The following is an 8,460-nucleotide window of genomic DNA, read 5'->3' as shown; positions in this document are numbered from 1 at the left end:
ATGTAGGCTCACGAAGCTGTCCTAGGAAGATGTAGCCCCAGTGTTGTGCCTGAGAGGGAGCAGTGCTGTGAGCAGACATGTTTTTTTCTTCTGCACTGCTCTGATCCAGCCAGGTGAAGCAGACATAGAATCCAGAATCCAGACAGGATTCCAGACAGGATCCAGACAGGGGAAGCAGGATAGAGTGAGAGATGGTGTAGCAGGCAGCAACTGGCTGGGAGATGAGACAGGGCCTGAGCTCCGCTGCAGCAGGAGGTATGTCTGTGGTGGGGAGGGTAGCGCTACCTGCTGGCCCAGCTGGTGCTGGCCCAGCTCTTGTGATCTGCCAGGGCTGCCCCCTGGAGCAGTGCCAGCAGGAGGTGGCGTGGGTGCTGGAAGGCAGAGGGGTGGGAAGGCAGCACAGGCTGCCCTGCCATTGCACCCAGGTAGGTGCACACCAGCTGGCAATGGCTGTAGCGCTTCTGGCCACTTCCCTGGGACCTGTGGCCCTACAGGGTATGGGGCAGCCACAGCCGTGGCAGGCGTCCTTGCTGCAGTGCTCAGGGGACAGCAGAGCAGGAGGGTGACTGGCAGGCCCCCCTCCCTTCAGGCCATCCTGCAGACAGCTGAGGACCTTTTCCACTTGATGTGGTGGAGCCAGGAAACTTCCACGCTCCTCCAGCAGGAGCTGATGCAAGGGTCAGGGCTTGGGCCAAGATGGTCCATCTGGGAGATGGCTTCTGTCTCCTGTCCTTATATCTGTAGGTCCTGCTGCAGCCCTGATAGCAGCGCAAGGCCCCATTCCACTAGAAGCCTCGGGGCGGCTTGCTGGCTGACCAGGGACTGGCAGGGCTGCCAGGCATGCTGGGAACGGAGGAGATGGGAGAGCATGGCATGGGTCTGGGCTGCCAGCAGCTCTTCCTGCAAGCCCTGGACCGCTCTGGAGGAGGGTGGCTCTGCTGGGCCACGGAGCTGCTGGATGCATTCTGGATCTCTGAAGTCGCCTCGTCCTCGGGCAGAGCTGGAGGCAGGCGGGTGCAGGCCTGTGGCCCAGTGTCTTCCCTCCAGCCTGCAGAGAATGGCTTGCTGTCACTCTGCCGTGAAGGGCCATTGGTGCTAGGAGAGTATACGTTTTCCCAGCCTTCCCTTTCCCCAAATACATGTGCTGCGCAGCTTCCCTAGGTAAGTGCTTGTTCTTACCCATGCTGAGGCAGCCCTGGAGAGGGATAAGGAGGCTGCAGGGTTCAGAGGGGAGCTGGGCTGCAGTGTCCAGGCACTGATGAGCCAGGCTCTGTGCAGTGGCTGCATCTCCATCCAGAATACAGGCTCCTTAAAGAATTGACCCTGGAAGAAGAAAGGACCGTCATCAGCATCTGGTTTGTCGCATCCTGGGCCCAGTCTTCCCAGCCCCTGAAGGCGCAGTTCGTGCTGTGTGCTGCTGCGTGACGGTCGAGCTGGGAGGGCAGCCGTGAGACTGCATGGGGGCAGCCTGCAGCAGGCATGGGCTCGGCCCAGCAGAGCAGTGCCGCTGTCGGTGCTTGGGGCTCACCGTTGGCAGCATGCGACAGCACGGTGCACAGCACCAGGAGTGCCCCGCCCTGCCCTGCCACATGTGCTGGCTCAGCACCTGGCTGTGGGTGTGCAACAGGAGTGCCGTCAGGTCCAGGGTGTCTCGCAGAAGATGGTCACGGCATGTGGGTGCTGCAGGGTGCAGGCTGTTGGTCCTGCCTTTCCCTCAGGCAGGGAAGGTGTGTGGGGGTGGGTTGTGCCATGGCCCTGGGTGATTGTACCACCAGAGGCCCATGGCGGTTGCCCACCCACCCGCAGCAACACAGCGATGTACTCAGCACATCATGGAGCAGAGTGAAAGCCCTCACTAGCACACCGTCCCTCAAACACTGCCACGCCACCCCGTAGCTTACCACCAGTAAGCCTGACTTTACCCCCTTTCCCCCGCCTTTGAGCCTAGTTTGAAGCTCTTCCAAGTCATGAGCAAAAATACTTTTCCCCCACTGAGAAAGGTGAAGCCTCAGGCTCCCACGGTCCTGGTGTCACCTAGATCATCCCATGAGACCATCCCCTGAGCGTATGGAGTGGTAGGCTACGGGTGCATGCGCTGAGTCAACCTCCATGCAAAGCGTGATGGTAGGCTTGCTTCACGCATCATTTCTCTAAGCCTCTGCAATAGCAGCTGCTGGTGAGGTGTGAACTGAGCTACACATGGCCACCCGGCATGGAGAGCAAGCCTACCTGGACCTGCTGCTGTTTCAGATGTGTCTCTACAGCAGTCATCTGTACCTTTATGCAAAGCATTACTGTCCAGAAAATTTGCCCATCAGACCATTTCATGTACACACTGTGCACCACCCATAAAAAGCTAGAGTTTGCCCTTTCTGCTCAGTTCCTTCCAGTCAACAGTCCCTGATTCTATAGGGCCAATGGAAGACAGGGGCAGGAGAGAAGTTTTACCTTGCCAGCTTGCCCCCAAAAGCCTCTCAGAATTTCACACAAACACTGTCCTCCTGCTTGTGGAATGCAGAAAGCCCCAGGGGCTCTTGGCTGGCATTAGCATAAACCAGCAAACCGACTCAAAGAAAGCATGAGTGGAATGGCACCCCATGAGAGGGTGAGGGGCGCTTGGGGCGTGGGGGGGGGGGGGGGGGTGAGTAGAACAGCTTGTTGACAGATCTGGAGATGCAGTGATGTAGGTATGCCCAGGGCTTTACCTGTATCACTCCACTGGCAGTAAAAGGGACTGTGTGTGTGCACACCTGCACAGGCTCACAGAGCTTCTGGGGACACTGCAGGGCTTAACTTGTGCCCCTCTACAGTGATGCCTTCGAGGTTCCAGCTTTGAGCTCTGCAGGAATGACCAAGACTGGAGCTGCAAAAAGGCCATGTCTCATTTTCCTGAAAGCAGATAGTTTGTCCAGTGAAGGATGCTGGCATTGTGGCAGAGACTGAAGAAACTCCACTGCCAGAATCTCTGATTGTTTTGCTGATGACACCAAATTGGAAGGAGTGGCTGATATGCCAGAGGGTTGTGCTGCCATCCAGAGGGACCTTGACAGGCTGGAGAATTGGCCCAACAGGAACCTCATAAAGTTCAACAAGGGAAAGTGCAAAGTCCTGCACCTGCGGAGGAACAACCCCGTGCAAGAATATATGCCAGGGGCCACCCAGTTGGAAAGCAGCTTGGCAGAAAAAGACCTGGGGGTCCTGGTGGACATCAAGTTGAAGATGAGACAGCAATGTGCCCTTGCTGCAAAGAACGTGAATAGTATCCTGGGCTGCATCAGGAGGAGTGTTGCCAGCAGGTTGAGTGAGGTGATCCTTCCCCTCTACTCAGCACTGGTGAGGTCACAGCTGGAGTGCTGGGTCTGGTGCTGGGGTCCCCAGTACAGGAGAGAGTCCAGTGAAGATGATGAAGGGACTGGAGCATCTCTCCTATGAGGAAAGGCTGAGAGAGCTGGGACTGTTCAGCCTGGAGAACAGAAGGCTCAAGGTGTTCACATCTATTTGTATAAATACCTGAAGGGAAGGTGTAAAGTAGACAGAGCCAGACTCTTCTCAGTAGCAACCAGAGAAAGCACAAGAGGCAATGGGTGCCAACAAAAAAAAAAGAATAAATATAAGAAGTTCTGTTTAAAAAACATTTTTACTGTGAGGATGGTCAAGCACTGGCACAGGTTGCCCGGAGAGGTTGTGGAGTCTCCCTCCGTGGAGATTTTTCAAAACCCACTGGACATGGTCCTGGGCAACCAGCTCTGGCTGACCCTGCTTGAGCAGGGGGTTGGACTGGATGATCTCCAGAGGTCCCTGCCAACCGCAGCCGTTCTGGGATTCTGTGCTCGTGCTTCAGCAACAAGCTGGCAGGCTGGAGAGCAGGCTGACAATAAAGATGATGGCTGTCTCTCAGAAAATGCAGAGCTGCCTATAAAAACACAGAGAAGCCTGTAAATCTATGTGGCCATGTCTGTGTGCGCATTATATACAGCCTTCAACAATATTGAAAGAGGCCCTTCATGGGGCATGGGCGGGTGAGAGAAGAAGGTGGCTATTCAAAGCATCTAGTACAGGAAGAAGTGCTTTAGTGGAAGAGCATGCCCCATGTTTTTAAGACAATATAAATGCAAAGGGAGAAGAGAGTTCAGAGCATGACATGATAGACATTGGTGCAGTAGAATACTGCAGTCCGTGGTGCTTGTCTGCAGACCTGCAGTGAAGGTGCATGTACAGACAGTTAAAACTCCCCCGGAGGAAGGTCCAGACCCTTCAGCCGGTACAAAGGGGATGACGGCAGCGCCACAGGCCTGGCACTCCAGGCATGCAGTCTCAGACACGAGCAATGCTGCAGGTAGGGCTGCAGCAAGGGAAGACTGGAGTGAGCCAGGTGCTTCAGCAGGTAGGCTTTGACTCAGCTTTACCTTTCACAGGTTTACACATGTATGCAATACAGTGGTTTACTCTCAGACAAGCAAACTGCGCTGCTCGGGTGGTGGTTAGCATCTCACCAAGTGAGGTATACTCTCTCCGTTTCCCAGGTTTGAGAGCTGGATAAGATGTGCACGCTGTATGACAGGGGACTTTGCAGTCTGGTGTGTGTGGGAAGTAGCTTCCAAGTGAAATCCAGTGCAAAAGGGGTGACTAGCTATCGTAAGATATGCTGAGCCAAAAACCCGGGGAGATGAGACATGCTGTGATCTGGAGGACAGGAAAGAAACAGAGCAGAAAGCCTCCCCAAGAAACCTGCTGGTCTACGTAGCAGGATGAGATCTGGCTTCTCTGGGTAGGTCACAAGTTCAGAATTGCCATAATAAGCCATCACCAGCTGTGCTGTGAGGGCCCACTTATGCTTCTGAGTTCCTGTTGCACTAATCAGCTGCACAAAACCTCAAGCAGTTGTGCAAGCTGCAGTGCACAAAGATGAGTCATCAGCTGCTGTACACTGCCCTCAACCCACTCATTACAGTAAGCAATTTGGCAGCAACTGGCCAAACAAATCTGCCCACTTGCCTTTAGGATAAATTATTTCCCCAAAAATAATATAAATCACCAGGGCCCCTATTTTAAACTGTTCTGGATCATTTTGCCTTTTCAAAGACAGCTGCAAAACGTCAGTTACAAAGGAATAGAGTTCAAGAAAAGAATCTTAGTTCTTGTCCCACACATATGCTATCTTCTTGAAAGCCTAGGCAGATGCCATTGTTCTTGGTTGAATTTTCTGTGACATTGTTTATGGGCAAAACACGTCTTTAGCAGTGGAGAATGCTCTTCCCAGTGGAGGAGTTTGTCAGAGACCTCTGCAATGGCTCCGACTCCTCTTTTTCATAGATTCATAGAATACCAGGTTGGACAGGACCTCAAGGATCATCTGGTCCAACCTTTCTTGGCAAAAGCAATGTCTACACAAGATGGCCCAGCACCCTGTCCATCCAAATCTTAAAAGTGTCCAATGCTGGGGAATCCACCACTTCCCTGGGGAGATTATTGCCGTGGCTGATTATTCTCATTGTGAAAAATTTTCTTCACGTCCAATTGGAATGTCCCCAGGAGTAGCTTGTACCCATTACCCCTCGTCTTTTCCATGTGACTCCTTGTAAAAAGGGAGTCTCCATCTTCTTTGTAGCCACCCTTTAAATACTGGAACATGGTGATAAGGTCTCCCCTGCTTTTCTCAAGGCTGAACAAACCCAGTTCTCTCAACCTTTCCTCATATGGCAGGCTTCCCAGTCCTTGGACCATCTTTGTGGCTCTTGTCTGGACCCTCTCCGGCCTGTCCACATCTTTTTTGCGTAGCGGGGACCAAAACTGAGCACAGTATTCCAGGTGTGGCCTGACAAGTGCCGAGTACAGTGGGATAATGACTTTTTTATCTCTGCTGGTGATGCCCTTGTTGATGCAGCCCAGCATCCTGTTGGCTTTCTTTGCCGCAGCAGCACACTGTTCGCTCATATCAAGCTTGTTGTCCACCAGGACCCCCAGGTCCCTTTCCACAGAGCTGCTCCCCAGCTGGGTAGATCCCAGCCTGTGCTGCACTCCTGGATTATATTTTCCCAGGTGCAAGAGCTTACGCTTGTCCTTGTTGAACTTCATAAGGTTCTTGTTAGTCCACTCTTCCAGCCTATCCAGGTCTTCCCGCAGGGTGGCTTTCCCTTCCGAAGCATCCACTTCCCCACTCAGTTTGGTATCATCAGCAAACTTCATCAAGGTACGCTTGAGTCCATCATCCAGATCACTTACGAAGATATTTTGTTATATATGGAAGAAATCAGGAATGCTTTTCAGCACTCCCTGGAAGAACACCTGGTTATCCATATGATTAATGGTCCATAAAGCTGGTAAGCTACGCTCTTTGTGTAAGAGTCCTGGTCTATACACTTCAATTGTGATAGGGATACATCTCTAGTAAAACAACCACCAATAAATGAGGCTCTAAAAGGTTTTACTCTCAGGCAAAAGTGGCATGAGATGTGTAGCACTGGGCTGAGAAATGAGCAGGGACAGGAGGACCTGTGCTGACGGCTTTGCAGGTCCCTGACTGCAACGTAACATGTCGGAGCTGATTCCGCACTGGGGGCACACTAGGCATCAGATCCAGCACCGCTGAGATCCTCGTAGCTGTGTCTTGGAAGTGGGGCTCAAAGGTGCCCAGCACGATGTCGGGCCATGGGCAGTGTCTGTGACATTGGCTGTGCCGCAGGTGGGGACAGCACGGGAGATGTAGTTTGGCTTCGGTGGGAACCACTGCAGTCTGGGGAGGCTCAGACTGCGGGAGCTGGGGCAGCAGAAGAGAAAAGCAACCAGGAGAAAAGTAATGCTGAACAGCAGGACTGACAGCAGTTCTGCCGCATGATGACTAGCCTGGGGAGGCAAACGAGCAGCCCTCTGGAAGAGGAATTTCTGGCACCTGGAGCTGCTCCATGCAAGCCTGGAACCTGTAAAGATGACAGATACCCCGAGGGTCTTTCCCTCTGTCGCTGCCAGACATTGAGCTGCCAGGTTACAGCAAGGATTCTCACATCAGCCTCCCAGTGCATGGCTCCACACTCACCTGCTTACACACAGAGACCAAGACTTTCTGTCTATAATCTGATTAGGAGCAATAACGTGGATTAAAATAAGTGCATGTGTGTGAGGAAAATGATGTAATTGCTGTTAAAAACACCGGTGTTTCTTTTACAGCCGACAGCTCGGCACCACACTTCTGTCAGAGGTGTCTTGGGACCGCGCTCACCAAGAAGAACTGGGTGTTTGCTGCAAACATCAGCTTGCAACATGTAGGAGAAAAGCTGTCTCATAATGGGAGGACTCCGTTTGGGAGATGGATGCTGGAGCCACTAGGTAGCCCAGAGTAAATCATCACTGGAGTGCCTGGAACATTTTAATCCATAAATTTTAGCACAAAAGATGCTGCAGATAAATCTTTGAGCAAGACTACCTGCCTGCCGGGTGGCTGTGTGGCCAGCACCTGCGCTCCGCTGCATTCCACACCAGCGAGCAGAGGACAGTCGTCGCCAGCGACAGGTTAACTGATACTGCAGAAAGGTTCATTTCCCACAGCAGAGGAAAGCCCACATTAAACTGAATCACGAGGAAATTTTTCAGACAGAAGAAACTTGCAAGATTTTTTTCAGTTTCTTCAACTGTGAAGCTGTTGGTTCTTGGCAAGCAAAAAAGGGTAAGAAATTTAGAAGGATGTTAAGCATTTGCTAGAACATAACAATTCTTTGAAATCAACAGACCTAAATGACTTGCATTGCGCAAAGCAGTTTTTGCTAAAGTCATGTTCTGAGACAGACTGAAAGAGCAACTGCTGCCCCACTCGGCAACTGCTCTTGGTCAAACCAGGATCCAATACAGGAATGGGGTGAGCACCTTTTCCCACCAAGGACGCACAGCCTGCTCGCTTGCTCCAGCCCTTTGACCACCCTAGCTGCCACTCTCTGGACCTTTTCCAGTTTGAGAAGGGGACCGTAAGGATGTTCTGTTTTGTCCTCCACTATTGCCTTTGCTCCTTTTCCTAGCACTTGATTTGCTTTTTGACCACCCCTGAGCACTGAACTGCCATTTGCTTAGAAATAGCTATCATCCCCTGGAGATCTAACTCCTGAGTTTCAGTGGTCAGCTCAGAACTCATCGTTTCACATGCAAAATGTGAAATGGGTGTCCCTTTCCATTTATTTAGACTGAGTTGATCCCACCCCTGTATCACACAGTGCTGCGATGTCCTGCTGCAGCTCCTCAGAGCCTAATGAGCTGCATTAGTTAACTCAGTGCTGTGAACAGACTTTCTCGCCTCACTCTGCCACCGTGACAGATCATTCATGCACAGGCTGAGCAGCAGCAGCCCCCGTGGGGGTCTCTGTGGGACTCCGCTGGTGACCTCCTTCCACAGGGAAAAATGACCCTTCTTCCCTGCTCCTGCTCTTTACTTGGTCGTTTCCCAGCAAAGGACCTGCCCTCTTCTCCACAGTACCT

Source organism: Ciconia boyciana, chromosome 1 (genome assembly GCF_034638445.1).
Source record: "Ciconia boyciana chromosome 1, ASM3463844v1, whole genome shotgun sequence".
In the NCBI taxonomy this organism is placed as follows: domain Eukaryota; kingdom Metazoa; phylum Chordata; class Aves; order Ciconiiformes; family Ciconiidae; genus Ciconia; species Ciconia boyciana.
The sequence above is the reverse complement of the archived record's forward strand: the minus strand, read 5'-3'. Positions refer to the sequence as shown.